Source organism: Amblyomma americanum, chromosome 2 (genome assembly GCF_052857255.1).
Source record: "Amblyomma americanum isolate KBUSLIRL-KWMA chromosome 2, ASM5285725v1, whole genome shotgun sequence".
NCBI classification, from domain to species: domain Eukaryota; kingdom Metazoa; phylum Arthropoda; class Arachnida; order Ixodida; family Ixodidae; genus Amblyomma; species Amblyomma americanum.
Genome location: NC_135498.1, coordinates 42,941,293 through 42,967,677, shown reverse-complemented (window position 1 = coordinate 42,967,677; position 26,385 = coordinate 42,941,293). Strand labels below are relative to the sequence as shown.

General features: G+C 44.8%; 1 protein-coding gene across 1 annotated transcript in view; it reads left to right on the top strand.

Annotated features, from left to right (window-relative positions):
- LOC144119656 (uncharacterized) overlaps positions 1-26,385 on the top strand; it is a 591,617-nt gene that overhangs the window by 192,848 nt on the left and 372,384 nt on the right. The window lies entirely within an intron of this gene.

Genomic DNA, 26,385 nt, shown 5'->3' with positions numbered 1-26,385 from the left:
GGCCGACGATGCCACGACGTCGGGTTCGGCATCCAGATGTCACGACCGCTGAGCCTCGGCGGCAGGTCTTCCCTTTGTTCAATGGGGGATCTAGCCATTCTCGAAAATCGTTTTTTTTTACAGCGACAAGCAGCTAATTCCACGATTCACACCTATTATGACGCACGACCTTCGAAGGCGGCCCCACAAAAATTAGGCGATAGAGACACTTGCCGACCACTACGTCATCTCCTGAAGTCCTCTGCTTTTTGACTTCGAGGCTTTCGCGTCTAAGTCTGCAGTGTGCGCCACGGTACTCTCTTGTCTTGGTTGAAACGCGAAAGTTCATGGTCATCTCTCACACATTCCTCTCTTCCCGGCTTCCTTTGCTCTTATTTGATGAAGTCACCGCTCAAAAACATTTATTTCGCAGAGCAGGAAATGAACGTAAACATCGGGAGGAGGGCTTTCTAGGAGATAGCTTGTACATGTTGAAGAAATCATTGCAATATAATCGAATTTATCCTTCTGCACGTTACTTAAAACGAAATGAACGGAGTCATGCTTCTATACTCCCGGACAGCTTTATGTGGCTCTGCAGCCAAGGCTAGTATCGGAAAAGAAAGGAGACGTATTGTATGTCCCCGTGCTACTATGGGGAGCGGGTTGTTCTGTTCCGGCGATATGTACGGATGGGTGAAGGGGAGAAGTTGGAAAGACGGTGCGGGGTCGCTAGGGATGAGGTGGCCCACTCCGCAGGACACAGAGACTAAGGTCAATCTCTCTCTCTTTCCTGTATATGCTTGGCTGCAGAGGCACAGAGAGGCATCCAGGAGACTCAGTGATATGAAGTAGAGATTTCCAGCCTCCGAGACATCCTTCACAGCGTCGCCCTTGACGTATAATTCTTCTCAAATGCTGCCCCAAGACTGCACTTTATATATATTTTGTGAATTTTGTTCCCCGTGCCTCTGTGAACTCCATTTTGCCCTTATTGAAGATTATGTCCTCACTTCACCTCTCCACCGTAAACATGTCACATTTATCCGCGCTTATATACCGCAAACATAGCTCTGTTCGTCTAGAAAATTTCCTGCCGCGGGACGCTGCACATCAATACGATGGGAAAATTGCATTGAACCAGTGAGGCAGACCTTACATTCAACCTCGCATCGCCATCGCTACTGCGGACACCACCGAGACCGTAATTCAGAACTCAACGGGCGGAAAACCAATCTATCCCTCGACTACATCATCGTTGATGGGCAAGTCCTGCTTCGGTCTGTATGTACTTAATTCCTTACATGGCTAAGAAAGCTGCATGTGTCCAGGCGCAAGCCAGATTGTGTTGCTTAACAGTCATTCTTCCTAAGCGCGCAAAATATGAAGCATTTCAACGTTTCATTTTTGTTGACGACAGAGACCCGAAATGCTTGAGATAAAACCGTGTAGTGACGCCCCTGTGACTCGCTGGTGAGGTTTAGCGTGTGCCCTAACTGGACACGCGCTAAACTGACAATCGTTGCAAAAACTTCGCTGCACGGAACTGAGCCCGCGCGCTTTATGAGATTGCGATTCTGGGCAAGCAAACTGTTCACGCGGGTGATGCATTATAGAGCCTTCGTGCGGCTCTGGAATCGCCGCATTGCCGACCGGCCAGTCGTCGAGCATTTCACGCCTGGCGTGAGCCCCTGCCCTGCCGATTGAGTAGAATCGCCTTCCACAACACTTTCCCATCCCCGCTGAAATATTCTCGGCGACACGACAATGCCGCGTGTCGTGTCGCCGAGAATATTTGGTCTCCCGTGATATCTCCTCCTGTGCTCGCCCTTCGCTCTGTATGAGTTCTTGCAACTCAATCACTTCATCCCAATTCATTACCGCCGCTCCAGTCTAACCTATCCTTTGTCCTGATAGTCCCTCAGACTAACTGCCTGCGGACGTCTACCTTTGTCACTGTCTTTCGAAAGACGCAGTTTTTTCATCGAAATTTCTTGCCTTTGAATTTCGTGTTCCTTTATATTATGCTTATGACCTTTTAGACGCCTTTATGATTAAGGCCTCGTTTGTAGATACGAACGCCATTATAGTTGTGAGGGATGTAAAAAAGTGTTTCTTCTTTCTCTTTTGACCTCTTCCTTAACGTATGTCGTAACAAATTGTGCCCTTGAGCAGCGCATAACCTCACGCTGTCAATTCACAGAAAAGCGGGAACAAAAAGAAAAAAAACTAACTGTTGTCGAGCTTCGAAGACCTTGTCATTTTATTCTTCGAAATACCGAAAAGATGGGAAAGCTGTCGCCTCACTCTCGTTCGGTTGACGAAAACAAAAGGCTCATGCACCATCCTCTATTACAAGCGGCTAATTAGGCCAGCTGTGAGGTAATTAGCCGTTCAGAACTCTTTTGATTGAACGTGCAAGCTTCCTTACCTTTATTCTCTCGCCCTGTTGCTCAGCAACTTTCTCTTTTGCGTACGCAACCAACCATTGAGGGTTTCAACACGGCCAGACCATTATGCAATTCTGGCTACCGCTTTGTCTTTTTGCCACGTCATTACGGTCGTTGCCACCTCCATCAGCTTGTTGGTCAATAGGGATAAAACTTCAGCCTGTTTTTTTATATTCTTGAGGAACCAGAAATCGTGTTCCTTCTTTCTTGCGCTACTCTTCCTTTCATTACTCCTCCGAGCCACAGTATTTTCTTTCTTTCTTCTTTATATCCGGAGCCTCTTCACAACCTCTCTCTTAGTAGACGCGTTCGTGGGGTTTTTTTTGAGCGCGGCAAGTAGCGTGTGGCCGTCATCTGGGACACACGCACTTCAGACGCCCACAGACACGCGCACACTCGAACACACTCGCCCTGACAGCCAGATTGCAGTTCTACAGCCCCGCAAGGGTGGACATCTCCCGTTTCCACCGGACAAACCGTGACACCTCGGTGGCCGGGAAGCGACAAAGCGTTGTTCACTTGGATGGAAGACGACAGGGATAAGTGTGTGCTTGGGAGAGGGGGAAAGGCTGGCTGCACTTGACACCAAGCGGCGCACTTCCTCGCGTATCATCGTCAGCAGCGCTGCGATGGGAGGGCGTCTACCGCAGTAGATTGTGCGCAGTACTGTGGAAAGCGTCGGCTGTTTAAAGTGGCTGTCCTGGTAGGATCTCACCGCTACGAATGTTTTACTCCTTCAGAACGACGCTGGTTGTAGGGGTACGGTACAGTCCTGAAGGCTCTGGAGCGGTTTATCTACTGACGTCGACGGAACGGTTCGTTAAAGCGGCCTGCGACTAAAAGGCACCCTGTTTTCGTGACATTTGGTATTCGTGCAAGCTATTGAGAATACTAGCGTTACCGTGAAATTGTTGGGCATGTACAGTCGTGGTCACAAGTCTTCAATAATAATAATTGTTTTTTTGGGGGGAAAGGAAATGGCGCAATATCTGTCCCATATATCGTTGGAGACCTGAACCGCGCCGTAAGGGAAGGGATAAAGTAGGGAGTGAAAAAAGTCTCCAACCACATGGTCTGCTTTAGAGTCACATATTGCAACGCCCTCAGGGCACCGTTAGCGACGGCAATGCCTATAAGAACTAGGACAGATGACTTTTTCGTCTTACACAAGTTTATATCTTGACAGATGCGTTGGGTCCTCCACTACACGGCTTAAAAGCAGAGCCTCTGGCTTAAAGACTTTTGACGGGATGGTGGGAAGTGGGTTGCATCGCACCTGCCGATTTTTTCTGCCGTTCGACATAAGCCCCACTGTGCGAACGATGTGTACGTATAACGGCATAGCAGCATGTGGTCCTAATATATTTTATCGCGATTTTTTAATCTTTCAGGCTAAACTTAGTGTACTCACTGGGACTCACTTTTTGGCTGTTAACTTTCTATCATTCACCGTCGTTGTCATCGCCTCCATCGTCTTCATCGTTTCTATTGCTCTTTCATTGTTATCTTCTCTTTAAGGGCTCTGTGTGCTCCACTGTAAAAGGCCCACGGTTGTTAGTGGCCGCATCCCAATAAATAAATAAAATACTGAATAAAATACCTTAATAATTACAGCCTTGGTAAACTTCTACCCCTTCTTTTCGCTTAGTCCCCATGTGGCTATCAACAAAGAAAAGGCTCACACCGGTTCCTTCTCTCAGTTGTAATGTGCAGACTCTGATTACTGCTTCCTAATGCAATAGGCACGGGAACCAAAAGAACCTCACCACGTGTCTTTCGAGTCTTGAGGAACCTAATGGGCGCACGAAAGCAATGAACAGATTCGGTCACGGAGCGTATAGGCAGACAGCTGTTGTGCGAAAACTCGTCACTCAAGACTGGACCTGCCACGCCTTAAAGGGAGATAAGTGAGAACGAAAAACGTTCATAGAGAGCGTGTGTTAGATTTCTTATCTAAGCACATCTACCTGCATGGCTGGACACAGTAGGCAACTAAGCGGCGAGACGACCCGTGCAGGGTATAGGCACTACCGGTGACCTCTCTAAACACATAAAGAAACGCTAACTCGACCAGACAACTCAACTATACCTCCATAGCCATCCATCTTATCCTTTTTTTTCCCTACCAGGCTGCTTTCTACCACACTGTGTCTCGCGGAGCGAAATCGACGAGCTTTCCATCGAGGCTCCGCGGCATTCTTGAGCTCGGAATCGCGTGCACCCCTCTCCCTTTCTCTTTCTCTGCTTCCTACACGCTTTGTCTCTCTCTCTCTTTCCCTCTGTGTCTCCCTTCCACGGCCCGCCTACTTCGTTTGAGACGCGTGCTTTGCGAAGCATGACGAACATCCCTCGGACTGCGTTGCTTTGTTCCCGCCTTGACACGCGGCAGCACATGGTGCTCGTCCTTTTTTCCTTCGCTTTCGGAGGTGCCGGTGCGGGGCTTATCGATTGCGAATTTGCACATCGCCCTGCGGAGTGGCAGTGTGTCCATACCACAACTGGTGTGATTCTCTCGGCAGCTGGTTGTGACCAGCCTTTTGAGCCTCGGTTCATTTTTTTTACCGTCCTGCCATTGGCAGTTGTTGCTTGTGACATCATGTCCGACAGCTAAACGAGCAATGCCATTTTTCAGGTCCAATGTCCGAAACCGGGCTGAAAAAAAATCGGCAGTGGCTTAACTTTGCTAACCCTGGAATTGAGCGAAAAGCAAGCACGCTTGCTAAACGTCTGGGGGTCGTCCATGGCAGCTCCGCTACACGCTCGAGACAGCCCTTCTATATATACCCACGCGGCCGCGTGGCTATGACATAGTATCACATGGTCCTACGACACCCCCATCGGATGCCATCACGTGGCTTCACATCAACCCATGTGATGTTTTTAAGGTCAAAGTTGAACCCAAAGGCCACTCAATGTCAAAGCTCGGTCAACACAGTCAGAGGTCAAGGGTCAACTAAAGATCATAGATCAAGGTCAGAGGTCAAGGGTTCAACACCATAACTGTACCACATTGGTCATACACGGCTAACGTGGTTGGGCTGAAGGTCGTTCAAGGTTATTCTGCAGCCTACACGTTGACTTTTACCTAGCGAAGTGAAGCTTTTCACTTTGAAATGACAGGAAAGCAAATGACTGAGTAGTGGAAAGAGTGGTCTGAAAATGCTACCTCTGGTAGGTGCTGCGGCTTTTACGGCGTCGTCGTTGAAGTAGTGGTTGTTGTAGATGTTAAACTGGATGACGCCGCCCGTCTGGTTTACGTGGTCACCTTCCTGTCATTGACACCGGAGCGGTTCGTGTTCGTCTTCGGGCCAATGGAAATGCGGCATTCGTGGTCACGTCTTCTGGTTGTACGTGGTATCGTGCCCTTTCATTCGGCTGGTGCGTTCGTTCTTCGCATTACGAGGAGAGCGAAAAGTCTTTTTGGTTTCACTTGACTGCGAAATCCCTGTATGGAAGGATAAAGATCAGCGGCTTGCAGGACAGTGAAGTAGCGCTTATGAAGCCGTTGTACTGGGAAGGGGCTAACAAATATTCCTCATGGTTTTCCTCTTTATCAGCTTTTTCTTCGTATACCTCTTCTTACTTGGCGGCAGGGACTCTGGGCCGGTATAACTGTGAAATTGTTTTCACTAGATTGCTTCATGTTGTTACCACCCACTGCGAAGGCTCACATATCTCTGCTTTAACAAGACATGGCTGCACATCAGACAATATCGAAACAGTAAAAGGAATTGACTTATAAAGGAATCGATATGATTTGCCGGCCCAGGGCACAGCTGTTCCGGTGCGACGACTTGCGCTCGCCAATGGGATTTGACGTTGTACAGTGTGGAATGTTTAGCATACAAGTATAGTAACTATGCAGCGTGCGTACTGTGTAAAGTTCTTCTATGGCGGTGGTTTGTTTTTGTTTCCTTGCGTTCTGACTTCAAGTTTGCTATTCAAAAAAATAGAGATACCCGGGCTCTCTGACTTTAATCGTGACATGGTCGGTGCACGCTGCCTCTATGGAGATAGGTACGCGCCTAATTCAGTTCCTTAGCCAAGAATGCATTAATTAGATTAATAAGTTTTTCCATGAAAACAGCCAACACCTGTTAACGCCACTGCTTTTAGCGTCCCGTTTGGGCCGGCGTTAGTGTCATTGGCTGTGAGAGAAAAATCTACGAAAAAATCTCTAGAAAATCATCCTATGTGGGCCACCTAGGTCACGTGACCCTGTGATGTCATCAGAACCTGCCTAGCGTATTGTGAGCAAACTGTCCTCCACACTATCAGGTGGCAGTTGAAATTAATACTTGGTACCGAGAGGTCGCTCGGGAAGAGCAACTTGGGTCGCAAATCCCCACTGGTGGCAGCACCTGCCATCGCAGGGCAGTGGCGCATCGCTTAACAGCTGCACCACTGCGCCAGGAAGGTATGAAGACGCTCAGCGATCTGTGAATAGAAAGTATAAAATTACCACTTTCGGATATATGGGCATTACCCATTAACAATATTGCATAACACCTTCAAGGCGGAGCGGATGTGTCACCTGGTACCTTTCAGTAGAAAGTCACAAATATTTGGCGCTGGCAATAAGATAACAGCCAGCAATACCAGCATTTAAAGGAAGCCGCCAAAAAATCCGGCTTGCGCTTGAAAGAAAGCCCGACCGTAGTTTGGAAAATCCAAACTGGCTTCAATAAAATTCTCTTGTGCCTCAAGCTATGCCTATTTTGTTTCAATCAGCTAATATTCCACTTTAATCGAAGCAAACGAATCGGACGAATTTTAAATGGAACGAACGAAGTAGACCGCGCCTTTTTGTCTGACCTTGAGAGCCATGACTGATGGCAGGGGACCTAGCCGACTATACTCATTGTCAAAAATTCATTCCTTTTCACCATCAGAAGTAATTAGCTCCTATGACGTTGAGGTAAAATGCAAACGTTTCCCCCTTTATATTGGCAAACTACATCTCCTTACTTCGTTCTCTATTAACACATTCTTATTCTCACTTTTTTGTTTGCACCGTCCTTCTATTCACCAGCACTCGCTGCTCAGAAACAATATCGTCCGCCTTCTGAGCACTAAGTCGTGGGTACAATCCCAGCCATGGGAGCGAAAATTCAATGGAGGCGATATGTGCAAAAACATTAATTACAAAACACACCGGCGCAGATAAGTGACAGTGCACGTTGAGAAATCCTCGGTGATCAAAATTGAACCGAAGCCCTAAACAACGACGAACCTTCCAGAATACTGTGCAACCCCAGCACATAAAATTCATGAACCAAACAGTTCCTGCATTTTTACCGCACCGCGGTAATACCGCATTTTTTACCTTTTTCAAAATTAAGCAATTTCGAAAGTGTCGTCACTTAATCTTCTCAAGACTGTTTTTCCTCAAGACATTTTGTAGCGACAGAGGTGCCTAGCAAGTGGCACTTTGATAACTCAAGTTTCTTCTCAGCATGACCGCTGGCACAAGTAAAATAGAATAGTCAAAAGAGCTACAACTGGGGCTAGTTGGAAATGCATCCTTGAAGGTATTGGTGAGCGCTACCAAAATTCGGAAAGTGACGAACACACAAGACAAGCGCTTTCTAACAACTGTTTATTATCTGAAGGAGCATGCCTATATACACATATTAACGTCAAGTCATACACAGAAGAGGGAAGAGCACACGACGCTGACAAGAGTGATATGAAGCGATAACCAATGCATCAGCTCCCCTTCGGTGATACTAGGGAGAACCGAATTAAACTACCTCAGGAATAGCAATCTTCGGCTGTTGTAAAGGCACGTGTTGATATTTTATTATTATATATTTTTCCTTCATATCGCTCTTGTCAGCGTTGTGTGCTCTTCCCTCTTCAGTGTATGACTTGACGTTAATATGTGTATATAGGCATGCTCCTTCAGATAATAAACAGTTGTTAGAAAGCGCTTGTCTTGTGTGTTCGTCCCTTTCCGTATTTTGGTAGCGCTCACCAATACCTTCAAAATAGAATAGATCTGGAAAATAATCGTCGTAACGTACGTGCCTGCGTTCTTATCCTCCGCAATATTTGAGGTTTTATAGATATCTTCCATGTTTTGGGTTTTTTTCTGACAGGGGATTCTGGGTGTAACTACAAAAGCTCTGCTGCCGTTGAGTCTATTCTTAAAGCACGACAGATCCAAGTCAGGTGTCCGTAGTGCCTTTAACCGCTTCATCCTGGGTTTTGCGACTTATAAACCACAACACACATGCAGGAACGGTCACCGCTACAAGATGCAGCCCTTGACTACCTTTTCTCCGTGCACTAGTGACCTTCACCCTCACCACACCAACGGCCAGGATGCAAAGCAGGCAAGCTCGGCGGTTTCCCAATCGCGTCGCGGAGCTTGCGACGCGTATAACCGGGACGAGAACTGCGCGCTCTGAAGGAGACGGGGGAAGAAATGCGGAAAGACGCTGAGTTGGCGCGAACGGTGCAGGGGGCGAGGGGGCGCACCTCGAGCTCGCGAAGCCGCGCCGACGCCACAGTGTGCAGCACAGTCCGGGAGGCACTGACGACGTCGGTGGCGCCGCGGGTCGATGCGGGACGGCGACGTCGGTCCGGCTTCGTTCTATCGCCGCAGCCGCCGCTGCATGCCCGACAGGTTTTGTTGCGCATGCGCAGGTACGCCGTAGCGAACACGCAACATGACATGCGACCGTTGACTGCGCAACAGCGAAATTTTGAAGTACGGAAAGAAAGGAAGGAGAGGACGGATGGTTTATGGTTTATGGGGGTTTAACGTCCCAAAGGAACTCAGGCTATGAGGGACGCCGGAGAGAAGGGAGTCCCTTTGGACGGACGGACGGATGGACGGACGGACGGACGGACGGACGGACATTGTCCCTAGCTCCAATGCCCCTAGCTGCGGCCCGATTCAGGGCGCTGAATTGCGATATACCCACAGCTACGAAGCTGCGCTAAAATTTCATTATTCCGCTCATACTCCGCACAGAGCAAACGCTTAAGATAGCGACGATGTTTTTCTTTAGACTGCGGAGATGCGTTCCGCGGCGAAGTCTTCACGACGATGTCCCATTCTTTCGAAACTCTTATTACGAGAGGGACTGAATGAAAGTTGCGCAGATGTGAAAATGCGGAGGTCTGGCAATTTTAAGGCCAGCATATAGGGGAACAACAGTGGAAAAAAGAAAAATAATAATTAAATTGAGAAATAAGTGTATGAAAAGCAAGGAATTGCTTCCACACGTTTTTTCCCGTTGCCGGGCCGAAGTGAGACGAAGATAACCACTGGGCGCTACATTCTCTCACCACATAAATGCTGCTACTTTAAGGCGCATGGCTGAAATGCCTACATAGAGTGCGCCTCGTTTATAATACTCAGACAACTTAAATGAAGCCCACATTTAGAGGCACCAGAAAGCCTGAGATTTTATGTACGACGTCCTACACTGTCAGTACGGCGACGGCAATGAAGAAAAAGCGTGCCCTGACAAAAGCCTTCCCTAAAAAAATAGTAGTAAAGTGATTTTTAACGACTAGTACCTAAAACGCAAGCAGAATAAAAAATAGAGTGGATAGAAATGTGGGTGAACATCGTTGATTTCAGAAAAAAATAAAGCATGCTTTATTGAGTTCATTAAATTTATTTATATCGCAAAGCGTCAGTGTTAAGTCATGACACACATCGACCGGTTTCTCGAACGCTGTGGTAACGTCAGCATTCTCGCCACTCAGCGCATGCTGCCGCTGGAATGTTTATGCCTAAGTCGGTAGCATGAAGTTCTCATACTAAAGAGATAAAACGCATTGTCGGAACAATACGTTGCATTCTGATGTTTTGCAAGATGCATGTGCTCAAAGCAGGTTTCGGTAATCATCTCCAAAAGCACATTCAGAGTAGCGCGTGCCCTGCAAAAAACCATGCTTTCGCACATAATTTTGTGTTTAGCAGTGCTGAACCTCCACATATCTTTAACCCAGTTTGTTTACACCGTTGCTAATTCAAATGGTCGAAACTGTAGCTAAGTAAGCACTGGTTAGAAAAATTGGCAAGTGCCCTAACGTAAGCAAACATAACTGTTACAAGATTGGCGGGCAGAGTTTATACGATTTTTGCAGCGTTGGATCATCATCGTTTGACGCTGAACAAGATTTTCCCTGTGACGGGTATTACACAGCAGTGTAAACTCGTGATGAAACAATGCCTGCCTCCTATGCGCGTCTTGCTTTTATAGTAATACTTTTTGTGCAGGCAGTCGGTGAGCCACTAAGTAAGGCCTGTGGGTTCTGTCTTTGCATAGCAGCGTAGTAGTCATGTCGCTACTAATCGGTCCTGCTGACATGATTATCGTCGATGTTTCTGGCGAGCGTGGCGTAGTTCAGTGTAACGTATGCCCTCTCTTAGTGAACCCACGCAGAGTATGGTTTATCCAATAGTTAGGCAAGCGAAATCACGCTGAGAGACAAATGTGAATACTGCCGCTGCGAATTAGAAGACGGATCTCTAGATCTAGGATCTCTAAAAAGAAGACATGTTACACTATCCACACGTAATGATGATGTCTGATGTATGAACATGTATGTATTCTATTTTTCTATTTTTCTTTATATTTCTGTTTGCTTAATTTCTCTTGTTCGTATTTTGCTGTGTGCAAAACTATAAGTACAGTTATTGCAGACACATTTTTGAAATCATATGCTGTTTAGGTAACAATTTAATTGCATTTCTGCTATTGTATATCTCATTACTCTTTGCATTTCTTGATGTCAATTAATATGGACACTACCTGTTGCTGTAAACCACTACTGCCTTGTAGAAGGGGTCATGAGCCTAGTCAAGCTGTCGAGACAGCTTTTAGATCTTAACCCTTTCCAGGATTCATTATTTCTGGAAAATAAAGAATTGAATTGAATTGACTTTCCAATACGTTTCAGTTGAGATTTCCAAGTTTTTGACGAAAAAAAAAACTTCAATCAGGAAGGGATCCTGGAAAGTTGCCGGCACAAAATGCGTAGCACAATGGCATGGTTTTGATTCAAAATCGATATATCAAAAATATGGCCCATGTGGAACACTTAATAGCAAAACTAGGCGCTCTGAAGATTTCACCATTGCCTTCAGCCATCTTGTGTTTGGTATGGCATGGTTTGGTGTGCAAGGTTTAGAGCCCCAACCTGAACGTGAGCTATAAGGAATGCCGTAATGGAGTGCTCCGGGTGTTTTTTTTTAACTTCCACTGACACCGCATAGCGCACGGGCTTTGTTATATTTTGCACTTTACCTCCATCGAAATGTACCCGCCTCAGCCACGATTCGACCTCGCGATACCTCTGGACGAGCAGCCGAACACCGAAGCCACATAGCCACCATGACGGGTGTTCTTTCACCTGGCTAATGCAGCCCAGTAAGTCGATAATGTTGAGAACCTAAGCGCGCTTTGTTCCTAAACGTCTTATTCTGTTGCGATGATCCATCGCTCTAGAAAGAAAATAATAGGTTCTCAACTTCGCGTTACTGCAATAATTCTTCTAATGCCACAGGTTCTGTTCGTTTAGTGCAATAAATTGGTAGCTCTTTCCCAATTTTTTTCATCTGAAATGCATGATTTAACTGCGTAACTAAAAACGTCCTTTTTAAGCATTTTTTTTATGCGACCGCTCGTTGTTACTCGGCATCGGCGCTTTTTTTTAATTACCGGAAAAAGTACGTGCTCGAAAGTTGTTTTTGTTGCTTATCTTCTTGATTTCATCCGCTTTCTTTTTATCTGAGTGTATTTCTTGTACGCTTTATTTTTGGTGAAAGTTACCAGCAAATTAGGAGCTTTGTTTGCATGTGATAATAAAAAATAATTAGAGCTTGAAGCCAGAGGAGTAGCACTTTTTATTTTACCGTGAAACGGTCAGCAAGATAGCGTAGCCAACAAAACGACCAGAAATTAAACAGAGCAACAAAGGTAGAAAATATAAATGCCGCTATGACCTTTACTTTCCAGAACGGTCGCCTAAGCGGTCCTTTATTGTTAATAATGATACAGGGGAACTTGGTTCTTTCAAAGAAGGCATGCTAACAGTGACAGGAACGAAGCAGGCACATTGAGGGGACGCTTCCTAAGGCAGTAACAAGTCAATAACAGCATGAATTGTATTCGACTGCTATCGTCCGCCTAGAGCTCGAACTGGAGTCTCTCTTTGTGACACTGCGAACCTCCGAAGCCCTAAATGCGAAAGGACAAAGATAAGGTGATGCTGCAGACGCGTGCACTCCCCAGAGCTACCGACGAACAAACCTCTAAGGGGGGGTTCGATGCGAACGAAAGATGAATGGCCGGAGTACTGGGGACGGGTGCATCTACATTGCGCAGGACTTTGTATTGTGACAACGAGTCGCTCGTTTTCGGTAGGACTTATATCACCCTTCGCTTCAGCACTCAAGAAAGCAAAGGCATCTCGGACGGGACTACTCCGTCTTGGTTTCTCCGTTCTGTTCACTCCTGTTCCTTGGGGAAATCTGAGTAACCAGTACAAATGATCTTCGTTCTCGGCCGTATTGAAGGCACTCATGCTACAGCGATTTGCACAATGTATAAAGAAAATGAAATGACAATGAACCGTTTCAACCAGTACTGCAAATGGTGCATTTAGTTAAATTCATGTTTTCTAGGCATTATAGATCAACAGGTATTTTTTTTACTCCTTCACGCATTCCGCTGACCGCGAAAGCAACAGGCTGAATAAGTAATAAAGATGCATGGGGCTTTCTGTCGAAGCTATATCTGTAGAAGTAAAACAATCGTATTTAACTGAAGTATTGAAATCATAAAGTGAGAAACCCCTTAGCAACATCCCCCTAATTTGCAGTTTGCCTCCTAAGGTTATTTTCATTGTAATGTGAACCAATACGACACGCATATTTAAACGCAAAATTTAAAAGACTAACCTTGGCAGCCCACTGAAATATCTAGCAGCGGCGCATTATGCAGTAATTACTTTCTAGTGTTCATCAATTATTTATTAGCGCAAGACTAGGACCACAGAGATAATCAACTGCTGAAAGCCTTCGTTTACCGCGACGCAAGGTGAAATTTACTTGACCCGGCGCACTCATATATTATTCTGCAAAAACAAAAATACTCGTGCATTGACCTTGCGGCTTGTTGCTCTTAAAAATTTTCAGTCGTAAAAGATGTTCCGTGGCGTTTTTCTATGGACGGTGCATGTCACATTCATCTGTGTTGCTGTACTTGTCCGAGCTTCAGGCACAACCTCTCTAATTCTAACATACAGCCCTTTCTTATCCCTTACGACCATCATTTCTCCACAGAGTTGCGTCGTTGGTTGAGACCACGTTGTGAAACTGCGTAGCTGGTCAAGCTGGCTTTGCTTTCGGTTTAAAAGAAGACTAATATTTCTCTCTTAGTTCCATTTTCGGATGGAGACAGACAAATGCACGCACATAAGGACGGTGACATGGTCAATACACATATGGGCGCTAACGCACACCCAGCATTCTCCGCACGCCTTCAGTAAAGACGCTACCCTGCATGGAGTCTTTTTTTTTTGGCTGCTCTCAGCTACTTTTTTACTTACAAATTTTTTACGCCAACTACCCTCAAGGTGCTTAGTCGGTTCGCGCAGTAACTGCAATATTTTAATGAAGATGAACGGTCTTATTCAACAATTCAATCGTATTTCCCTCGTTTCGTCGTCGTTCGTGCACAGTGCACTCGCTGCGCTGGCTTCGGGCAAGTGCGTTTGGCTCCATTGCGCAAGATAACGGCATCAAATCAAACCTCAGCAGCACTGAACATTCAAGAAAACTAAGTTGTTAAACCTGATCCGGAACCTTTCACTAACGCGCCCCTCACAGCCCATGGCGAGAACGATGGCTTTAAACATCACATGCTACAATATCAATGCCGTATGCACCACGTATGGAGCAAAACCCACCTATAAAAAAGTGCGCTATCGAACAACACCTGTATTCAGAGAATTCGTCGCGCCATGGAATGGTGAGTTTCGAAGCGAAAAGCTAGGTTAAAGCAGTCGTCGCTTAGGCCAAAGAATGACCTTGAACGACCTTCAGCCCAACCACGTTAGCGTGTGTGGCTATATGTGGTACAGTTATGGTGTCAAACCCTTGAGCTCTGACCCTAACCTATGACCTTGGGGTTGACCTTTGACCTCAAGACCATCCGATGGGGGTGCCGTGAGAAAATGTGATACCACGTCATAGCCACGTGGTCATGTGGGCTGTCGCGAGCGTATAGCGGAGCTGCCATGGACGAGCCTGAGACGCTTATCAAGCGTGCTTGCTTTTCGCTTAATTCTAGAGCTAGCCAAGTTAAGCCACGGCAAATTTTTTTCTTTAAAGCCAAAAAATATGCTATTGGGATTATTGGGCAAATTTCTATCGCTAAATTGCGCGGATATGTCTACAATAATAAATGGGCTGAACAAACAATAAAGCATGCACGTGAGCAAGAATTTGCGGCGTTATGATACCTAAAACGAGCTATTTTCAACGCTGGGAATAAACAAACCAGAAGTCCATAGCTGTCACACTGTGGTCACTCGTATGCGATTAACGCCGACGCAGTGGGTAAAATTACATTACCACTAGCGGGGTAAACATTTCGATAGGTGCTCACAGAGCAAGGTGATTGCTTTTCATGTTTTTCCTGAAAGCCTGTAACGACACTCATGGCTAATCATTTTCGAAAATTCTGCAATTACTCATTCCTGATTTCAGTATTTCTAACCAAACTGTACACATTTCTAGCTTAGCATAATTTCAGTCATAATCTAATCGAACATGTAGAAAAAAGCACATCGAACCCTCATTTCTAACTCGGCTCAAATTTGTTTTAAGAATGACTCAGCAAAAATTAACATGCCTGAAAAGAAAATGACTAGGACGACAGCAGGTCTAGGTGCAAAAAAAATAAAAATAACTGGAGGGGACACTTAAGCTCTGCCCTAATGGTATGACGCGACAGGGCTAATGGGTTAATGAACTTTTATGCTGAATTAGTCATTCTCAACTTGACATTCATAGATACCAGGGAGTCCTCGTACCATACCTGGCGCAGTGGTGCAGTGGTTAAGCGATGGGCCCCTGGCCTGACAGGTGCCTGTTTCAAGCACAGCCGCTGGTGGTGTTTGTAAGACCAAGGTTGCTCTTCCCCAGCAGCCTCTCGCGACCATTTAAAAATTTAACTTGTACTTGCCACTGTGGGCAATTTTCTCACAGTCCGGAGGGCAAGTTACCACCTTCCCCCATTGGGCAGGCTGTGATGACGTCACAAAGTAGAGTCTGAGGATCTCTTTGGGGATTTTTTGCTGAAGCCGCTGATTACGACTACCTCGGGTTTTCCGGGTTTATAGACAGCCTCCCGAAGAACACACTGTGTGCAAGAATGAGGCATGGAAGAGGTATTCCTTTTGCGCATTCCTTGGGAAGAGCAACCTGGGTGTCACAAGCCCCAGCTTTGGCTCTATTGTAGGCAGCCGCCCGCCGGGGCAGTAGCGCAGCGTTTAACCGTTACACTGCACTAGTGGATTGAGGACTTGCCGCGATGTTTCAGTGTGACAAACGATTGGAGATATCACGATGGGGGTTGGAGAGATGCCACAGTTTGCATGGAATGAAAACTGGGATAGATTGGCAAGTGAAAAAATAATGATATCGCATTTACTTTGCGTCAATACAAATGATCACCCCTCATTTTCTTTATTGATTGCATTTTCACGAAAATTCACGCCACGATATCATATACTCGAACTTTTTATTGCTGCCGACCATTCTTAGCACACTCTCTTTTAGTCACTTCATTATAGCGCTAAAAGCTTATTTTAATCAGCGCGATGATTTTCTTTTGATCTTTATAAAATCCTGCACTGCATGCGATCTTTCTGATGCCTAAAAGAGAACTAAGTACTTATTTTTATTTTATTTTTATTTACAACATACTGCTAGCCTCATTGTGGAGGCTTTCTCAGGACAGGGATAAATTACCTACACACATAAAAAACGCTTACAGTCAGGTTAGTGGAAGAATGAAAATAAAAATAATTAAAAACCTTGCTTGCAAAATAAATTGAAAAAAAAAGCAAGGGTAAGCAAGGAATGCAATATATGGAAGTTATAAATTTTAGCCCTGTGGACTGTACCAACTAAATGGCGGTGTCCACTGTTTTTGCGGATGGGTTTTCATGACGCAAGATGTCCTGTGTTTGACCGCCGGTATTATAGTTTGCCGAGAAACTTTGGGAGGTGCAGTGTTGTGTACCACTGACCAGTCCTTAGATCTTTCAAAGGAACATTTGCGACGTTGGAGTTATTACCAACACCTCGGGGCCGCTTCACATTGCTAGCGATCTTCGTCAGAAAAAAAATATCGCTTGCTACCGACTGACACATATTACTGTAATGATATTGATGAATCCAGATCTGATGAGCGTTAGCTAGGAGCGAAACATGTATTCAGTGCCCTCCGTCAATCAGGGCCAGCGATTATTAGTTGTTCAAATTAAATGTGATTTCTCTAACGTGTCACAAAGTTTTCTGGCTTAAAGGTGTTGGCGCAGCATTTTTGGAACTGGGAGCTAGCCGTCCTGCACTGCTGTTTCAGAGTCTAAATGCCACTCGATAGCTTTGACGTTGAGCATTTCCCACTCAGGCGATGTTTTCCACCACTCTGGGCTGTCTCCGGTCGTCGCCTCCTCATGCCTTGTGGCAGCGACGTTGCGCCTTGCTTTAATTCTCAAGAGCGCTGTAAAACCTCCTCGCGGTGAGCAGCGTCCCCTCAAACCCTCATCAAAGGCTTAAGGATTTTAAACTCGCTTAGTCAATTTAAAAGGAAAACGCTGACAATCCATCGTTGTCAGCTGCATTTCCTGGTACTGAAAAACAAACTTTTCACAGGCTGTTTCGAATCACTGACACTGGCTTGCGTAGAATTTGACTAAACAACTACTTTATTTTAAACTTTCCTATACCCTGAATTTCATACCATATGTATGAAATTAGAAGTTTTCTAAACCCTTCAGTTCGCTGCTGTCGGTCATTTACTCAATATCATGGATCACGCACGAGGAAAACACAGATTTCGGACCTTTTCTTTCACAACAGTAAGCGATCGGTCTTCAGTACTAAGTGTAAGTAGTGTTGCAGCGCTACATTTATTGCTGACGTCATAGAACAGAGAAAGCTGCTGCGGAAATTTCGTAGACAGCGTCATTATAGTAAACCTATTGTGATCCCTTTCCTTTGCTGGTTTCTTTTTGCTTTGTTAATGATTTAGGCCCGCAGAGAAATGTATAACTGATAAAAATTTCAACCTCTTCTGTGAGAGCGACGATATGGGAAAGAGTAGCGCATGCTTCACCCAATAGTGGAAGAAGCACTCAGAATGCTGCACCTCGAATCTACTCCCGAGCTATTTTGTTTGCTTCGTCTATGGCTTGTTTGTTTCTTTTCTTACCACCCCAAACCATCATTTAGTTGTGGAAAACACAGTCAGGAAGTTTATGCGGAATATAAAAACAGATATCAAAGACTTGCTCCAACGGCGCACATTGGTTCTTGTATATTTTATGAAGCTATATCTCTGCCTCCATTTCCGAGTAATCTGGCCGCATCTATGAGCACAGGCACAAGAAAAACAAAAAATATCAGCATAAAAACCCGTTTTATAACACGGCAACACATAAAGGATTGAAATTGTTTGGATGGCTGTATGCTTGTCGCGTTGAAATATTGTCCGATCCTGCTTGCGAGTTAACAAGGTTACTGACATTTTTCTGTAAAGCGTGCACCACCGCAGTTATAGTCTAAGTGAGGCGAAGTAATATGCCAGTGACAAACTGCCCCCTGTGGAGTGTGCACTACCACACACTTCGTCGTATCGAGGCAAAGTGCCCCTGTGCCGACCATCGCATGCTCCTGTGAAGCGTGCGCCACACGCACATTTACTTTGTGGGACAGAGTCCACCCATGCCGACGAAAACAATTTTCAGTAAAGCGTGCGCAGCCGCACGCACGCTCTGAGTGAGGCAAAAACCACCTATGCTGCTGATTACATTCCTTTGTAAGGCGTGCAATGCCGCACACTTTGATACAGGTAAAGTCCATGCTCTTCAAATACCCAACATTTCAAGGCACATCGCAAACAAGGAAGACGACAGGTGTCAAACATGCTGGTAGCGCATTAGCGGTTAGAAGTACAGAGAGCATTGAAGTATGAAAATAACAAAGTTTTGAGCTGGAAATAACACAAGTATAACTGTGTCCGAATTCGGCCTCTATTAGAATTGACAGAAAAGTGTGAGGGCGCTGTCATCTCTGCTTTCCCCGCTAAGCTGGTACACTTTACATAGCTGCTGGGATTAATTCACCGTCCCCGCTTTCAAAGCCTCAATGACGACGACACAAGAAAAGCCTCTGTGTGAGCTACGAAACCGAATTATGCCGCCGGAAAAGTAATCTCGGCCGTGTTTTAAGAATGTTGACTGGCCACTGCGATGTTTAAAATCACCACCTGCATGACAGACGTACTTGACATGATTAAAGCCGAGCTCGACGAACACTTTCTTTTCCTCCTGCTTCCCATTCCTCTGCAGTTTTCTTAATTGTTTCTCTGATGTTAAATTCACAACAGCCGTGCTCCGCAACCTACGGTCCGCAACCTATGCAAGTGCGATTATATCCTCGGAGATTTCGAGTCCGGACTGCTGAAAGGCGCAGGAACGTAAAGTATTCACGTGGAAAACGCCGAGAAGAGGCGAAGAGAAGAGGTGCGGAGAGAGTGTGAAGGAGGGGAGAAAGAAAGAAGGAAGATGAGCGGGAGAGAGAGAAATAAAAGGCAAAAAGCGTCGTACAGGTCGTTCGCCACGTGGCGGATAGATGGCGGTACTAGTTCCAGAGCGCCCAAGCTGACGCTCTTTCGCCCTTCGGAAGTCGATAAAGAAATCTCCAGAAAATTTTATTTTGATAATTCGCTGGTAAACTAAGCTAGAGTTCATTCCACAAGAACCATTGATTTATAACTGGCGTCTAATGATAATTTTCCTACGACGTAAACGGCGGCCTTTATCTTTTTTCTTTCAGTGACGAAGGGCAGCATATTCTGTGCTGCGATCAAAACAAGTGCTGTATCCTTTTGACGTCGCTGAAAAAGACATATCGGCATAAAATTTACGTCCCGTCACAGAAGTCGGGATTGATTGTCGGAACGTGAAGCCTACCAACTTCGTGCATGTCTTCATTCTGGTCTTCTAACCGTTGCTTCTTCAAGACACTGTTCTATACCTTCGTGATCATGCCATCGATCAAAACAATTTTTTTGTAAGTTTTTCCTTTCTGGCCATTCCTTTCTTGTTTAAGCTTGACACTTTTATAGCCTGACCTTGAAACAATAGCATTGTTTACTCTTTCGTGTTCGTTCTTTTTATTTATACCCCAATACTCAGCTCGCCTTACCGAGATCGATTATGTTCCAAGCAGGGACTTTATTATGGAAGGTATTCCGCCTTTATTACGGCGGCACGGAGTCTGTTAGGCCTAGCTCTGTACACGGCGATCTAGATTTATATGTGCCGCGCAATTCCTCCTGATGGTCGTAAACGTACTCGTCTTTTTTTTATTAGGACATTTTTTAGAGCCTTGTACTTGCCTCAGGCATGTCCGCGAGTAGAGGCGCCGTATGAACGAGGCTTAAACGTTTGTGCCACACACTGAAACGCTATTTCTGCGGGGCCTGGTACACGGAGTCAGTAAGAAAGAGGCGACGTGGGCCGAAATCGACGAAGTTTTTAGGCCTTGAGGTCCTCATCAAGGACAGAAAAAAACTTTGTCATAGCGGACACAAAGTGAGAACATCAAAAAGTATGGGTTACTCTTGAGAGTTGTCAGAAAAGACACCGTCTAAACAGAGATGAATGTGTTTAATTAATGGGGTAGAAAATACAATATATACTTTCATATAATTTAATACTTATACACTTACATTGATAAAAATGAAGCAAACGCTGTTCTTTTCATGACAAGCACAGCAGAGATTGGTAGCATGAACTGTATAGTAAATACGGGATGTTTCACTTAGGATTTCGCGCAATTTTGAAGATGGGTTTTTAAGTTAGAAGAGTGCTTTTTTGGGCAAAGCATTTTCATCGGTGTAGCTCATCACAATACAGCTAAAGCGTGCTAACTAGCAGGCTGGTTAACTCATATTGAATAGTCAACTTTTTAACTATTACTTTACTGTTAGGCTCCTTAATTATTGAGAGGTCTGTAGCCCACTGTAAGTAATAGCAATATCAGTCTTTAAAATTTAGAAAACGCGGTAACCCTCTTCACTGTGGCCCAACAAATTTTGGATACTTTAACGAAATACGTACGTGCACTAGAGAGGTTGCTTTGCCTGCAGGCTTCTCGAAAGTGCATGTATTTCGGTGCGATGTAGCCAAAATTTGTTGGGCCACAGCGCCGAGGCTAACCGCGTTTTCGAAATTCTAAAAATTGATATGGATATTACTTACGGTGGGCTACACGCCTGTCAATAATGAAGGAGCCTAACGATAATAGTTAAAAAGCTAACTATTCAATGTTAGTTAACCACCTCGCTTCTTATCACGTCTTAGATGTATTGTGTAGCGCTAGATTGTTGAGAATGCTTGGCCGAAAAAAAGCGCTCTACTGATTCTAAAAGCCTATTATTAATAATTTTGTAAAATGTTAGGTCAAGCACCCTGTATATCCATTTCTGTTTTAGCAGAAAACTATTGCTTTTTAAAGTGTGCATCAGTGTTCGTCGAGGCATAAGTGTCCAGCGACGAACTTTTAGTAATGTAGGTAAGATGTTTTGCTGCCAGAGTAACGAAAAAAATTCGGTGTGCGAGCTCAATGATGGCTTTGCTGAAAATTGACAAAAATCTATATGCTGAACCCCCCCCCCCCCCCTCCTGCAGCCACTTAATCAGCTCAGTAAAGTCTGCTGCAGGACAAGAACTTGTTGCAGCGGTTACTAGTCTAGCGAAAGTCGCGGTTATTGCATACCAGATGACTTTAAAACCTCAATGCTTCATCCGATTTATTTATCTCTCACATCATCAAGCACATCATCCTGCCTTAAAAGTGAATTTTGTCATTTTTGTCGATGGTCGCTCATATTTCCAGCTCGTCACACATCTTCCCGAAGTTCACCTCTTCATCTATATTCATACGGGGATATATTATCCAGTTATAATAAGCATCACCGGGCATATCGCGAATATACTTTAATATTTTGTGGTAAAAATTGCTGTGCTAGGCGCAGTGTTTTAATCGTGGATTGAACGGGACAAGCTCACGCATAAAACATATAAACGGAGATGGTTTGAGAGTGAGTAATGACAAGAATACGGGGATTATTTCTGACGGATGATCGCATTTTGCCGGAATGACCGTCTAGTGATGAGTACGTTGGACGGAAATAAAGAACGATTAATAGCTTGACTCATATGACACTGGCTGCATCACACTGACACTCAATCACGGATTTGTAATCTGCATACGGAAGCAAGGGAGATGAACATTTTTTTATTTACGATTATCTCGAGGCATTATCCCACATTCATCAAACTTCCTCCATTTCTTGCTCTTCAAGAAAAGTAAGTTGAAAGTAAAGAAGAAAGGCAAATCTTTCCGCATCCTAAAATAAGAACTAAACGCCATACTGCAGAAATCTTGACATCGCTCATCGTGGGGTACAATAAGCGTGGAGCTACAGCGAAGTATATTTATATAACTTCAAAACAGGAATACAATTATAAATAAAGCCGATCACACGGTGCTTTCAAGTTATACATAATTCAAAAAGCGGGAGACTCTTGAAAAATGCACGTCTTCGGTCCAAACCGCGCCTTGTGCAAGATAAAGTGACAGCGGACAACGACCTCTTCGAGCGATTACCTCCCAAATCCCTGCTGCTTTTGCTACGCAGCATACCATACACACACAGGAAAGCACACATGCACGCGCAGACACACATACACGTACGCACGCACACGCACGCACACACACATACACACAAGTCTACAAGCTCACGTACGCAGACATTTCATGTTTATATTCATCGTAGGACTGTTCGTGGACCAAGCCTACGCCCACAGGATCACAGGCGTTGTCATCCATACCAGATGTCCCGGGGGGATATCCGCGTCTTACGGGGAGTGTAGTACGCCAGAAAAGAAGGAAAAATCACAGCGTCGAAGTTGGGCGTGAAATAAAAAAAAATTATACAAGAGCGATAGTAAGTCCCACGATTCTTTAAAATTATAAATGAAAATAAAAAGTAAATGCAACGTTCCTGTGCAGGAAGCGAGTGAAGAATCGCAGCCGACGTAAAAGTGTTTCGCACTTTTATTTTTTTAGTTTGAACCCCCTGAATGCTGAAAACGTCAAATCCGGAGGGGGAGAAAAAAAGAAAAAAATGGGTGGGAGGGGATTAGGAGAAAGGAAATAAAAGCTTTCAGATCAGAACCATTCATCACCGGCTCCTTTGAGCGGCGCGGGCGACGCGTTGTTGAGCCAGCCCTTGCCTGCGCGGCACCACTGATAGCGGCGCGCGCGCGTTCCTGTGACGAAGCTCGTTACCGAACTTCTTACACGATGGGCCCGTAGCGTGGAGCGTCCTCGTGCATGCGAGCGGCTTCATCACCTCATTCCTCCGTTTCCTTGATGATGAGATTCTTGAAGAAAACAAAGCGAACACGCGCAAACAGGAAGAAAAATTGAGATCGACGCGAACCGAGAAACAACCGAGCAGAAAAGCAAACATAAAGAGGGATAAAATGAGCAAGCCAGTTCGGGCTCACTGCACCTTCTTCGAATAGCAGATCGTCGTAGGGTACAGAGAATGAAGCGTATATATACATGGCGCAGCGTTGGCGTCGGTAAACGCGTGGCGCGAGATTTGCCTCGGCGCCTGATCTGCGCATACTGCACGACCTTCTTTCTGGAGCCTGCGGTGGCCTCACTTTATGAGAAAAGTGTACCGCGCCAGCGACGGGCGCGCGCTTTTTTTTGGCGCGAAAGGCGAAAGATAGCTGTCACCGGAAGACAGATCGCCACTACCCAACATGGCTGCTTCGTTGAAGCCACCACATCACTTCTTATACCCCTGCGCGCGAGTGCGTATCCATGTTTCTATGTGTGTCAGGCCGGACGAAAAGGTCGCGTGAGGTATTCGGGTTATGGCGTGACGTGACGTCGCTTAAGAATTCTTGATGGGATATTTTTGTATTTCTCTTTTTGAAAATTCGGTGCTAGGGACAGATCGACACGCGGAAGCGAATTTCTCGTTTCTCTATGGGAAGACACACGTAGAGAACTAGAAAATGTTGCACGGCAGAACACACTTTGGACTTTTTGTTGTTGTGGTTGTGGTTATTCCTTGCTTGATTTTAGAGAAAAAATAAGCGACGAATGCCCGGGTAAACAAGTTTAATGAGCTTTCAGGTTATTGGGTCCAAAGCAACAAATTTTTGTCTGCAGTGCATAGTTGTTTTTTTTTTGCCACCCTTTCTTAAAGCCGGTGCGACGCTACGCTTTCGCAGACGTGAACTGCGAGTAGTCAAAACGACGTGTTGGCAGCGTAGATGTGTTGGCAGTGTCCTTCTGTCCATCAAATTTCTTTTCCAAATTATCGCCATGTATCAATATTTTCGCTGTATCCGGTATGTTGTCTCCACCAAGAACGCTTAAAAGACAATGTCTAGCTTAAATGTACTTGGCAGTACATAGCCGAGCGCTTAAATAATAGGATCAGGAAAGGGATCACTCAGCCTGAAATACTTCTCGATATTAGAGGCGCTTGTAAATGTTTGAAAAAATAATGTCAAAATACACCGCATAACCGAACGTGGTATGTTTTAAAAGATATTGCGTACCCTGAACATCACATGGTGTCGTGGGAAAGAGGCAAAAACAGTTATTGGTTTGGCGGTCATCCGGTTCACCTGGAAGGCTCAATAGAACCAACGAATTATGAACCCGAATCCGTTAGACCCCTTCCACGCTACCACAATACTCGCGCAACCTATAGAAGTCATACCGGCTAAGTGAGGAAAAAACGCGTTTGAATAGCCGCGCAGGAACACGTAAAGTTTGCAGGCGTTACCCGCGTTATGATGCCACTACTATGACATGAGGAGAGAGAGACATGAAAAGGAAGAAGGAAGGTAGGGATGTTAACATGAGCCTGTTTGGCCAATAGGGGCCCTAGGACCGCTCGCCGGCCACATGCGCACTCATACTACACAAACACGCGCACACACGCACGGGCACCAGCATGTCTCTTCCTCCAGAAGAGAAGCAAATCTGTGCTATCATAAAATGACAAATTACCAAGAAGGCCAATCACCTTATCTCATTCAGTATCCCCCTTGGTTACAAATCTGGTGTTGCTTGCTTCTTTCGGTTCTTTTCTCTTCCTATTGTTGCTTGTCAATACTTCATAAGACTTCGAATCCACGAAGCGCCAATGATAAGGGCGGAAATTCGCGTCAACAGTCTGTCATCAGAAAGGAACAGGTCTGCACATCCTTCGCGCCCATCTCTGGTGTCTTCATGAAAGGCTTCTCTTTCTTTTAAAAGCTATCTTTTTTTTTGTTCTCCGTTTTCAGCGTTACTTCGCCGTCCTTTTTCAATAAAACAGCAATCATTACATGCAGTATCTGCATGCGTGATGGCGTTGCTTCGTTGTTTGCAATCTAAATGTTACGCACATGAACTGTGCTTTCCATCCAGAGGTCCACAAATAAACTACGTTTATTGATTATTTTTTCGTAACCAACTTGAACATTATATTGCTTTTAACGTAGAAGCTGATTAGAAGAGGAAGCGTTTGAAGACACCTTTTCAATGTGGTGATTTTCGGCCTTCCACAGTGACATTGAGTAGTTTTGGTGCTCATGCTCGTGGTAGCCTGGACATCACAGCTAAAAAGCGACTTTAATTATAACGCCTTCTCTTCCGTGGTTGTCATTGTCGTCGATTCTGAGGCATGATTTCAAAGGATCGCTGTCGTCTCAATTTAATGTTTTCTTTTTCTTATCTACATAATCAAGCCTCTTAATTCTCACCTTCGTCGACGATTGTTCACTCGTTGAGATAAGACTGCATTAAATGCACAATAAGGTCAGCACCTAAACCATGGTTGCGTCTCTGCCGTAAACTAGTGGTCAGCTTAGGTTCTATTAAATTTTAATATTTTGTGTCGAGCGCAAACAAAATATTTCTATGATTTTCATGATTATGATAAATGGTGGCTAGCTTTTAGTATATACTAAATTTTACATCTGAAGCTTATTACGTTGCCCAGATGCTAGGGAAAACTCGTTGCAGAGGTATGTTGCTCTCTAACGTCTTTACAAAACTGCACCATGCTTAACGCACTGCAAAATATTTCCGTTCCATCCATACAGTGTGGTTTTGTCTTTTTTGCAGAAACGAGCAGTTAACTGTTAAGAAATTAGTGACTTGTTATGTCATACATACCCCTATGAAAGACGCCAACTCTATACCAAACCATGGAAACCGTAACGCAACATTTATTTTTATTTGTTAGTCCACGAGAAATTAGGAGTGCAATTATTTTTTCTTGAATGATAATTGATCATAAAGAAATAAAAATAAAACATTTGGGCAGTGGAATTTGAACCCACTACCTCAGTATATGGAGGGCAGTGCTTTACCAACTGAGCTGTGGCATCGACTGTGTTCCTACTGTAATAATTAGTGTTGCGTGTAGCCTAAACTTGAGAGTGCTCACGAATGCCACCCTTGTGTATAGAGAAATGAAATCTTAAAAAATAATTACAGTACTAGTTTCTCATTGACCAAACACCGTAAATAAATTAAAACGTTACTTGATGCTTTCCGTGGTTTCAGTGATTGTTGACTTCCATCATACGTGTTTTCGAAAGG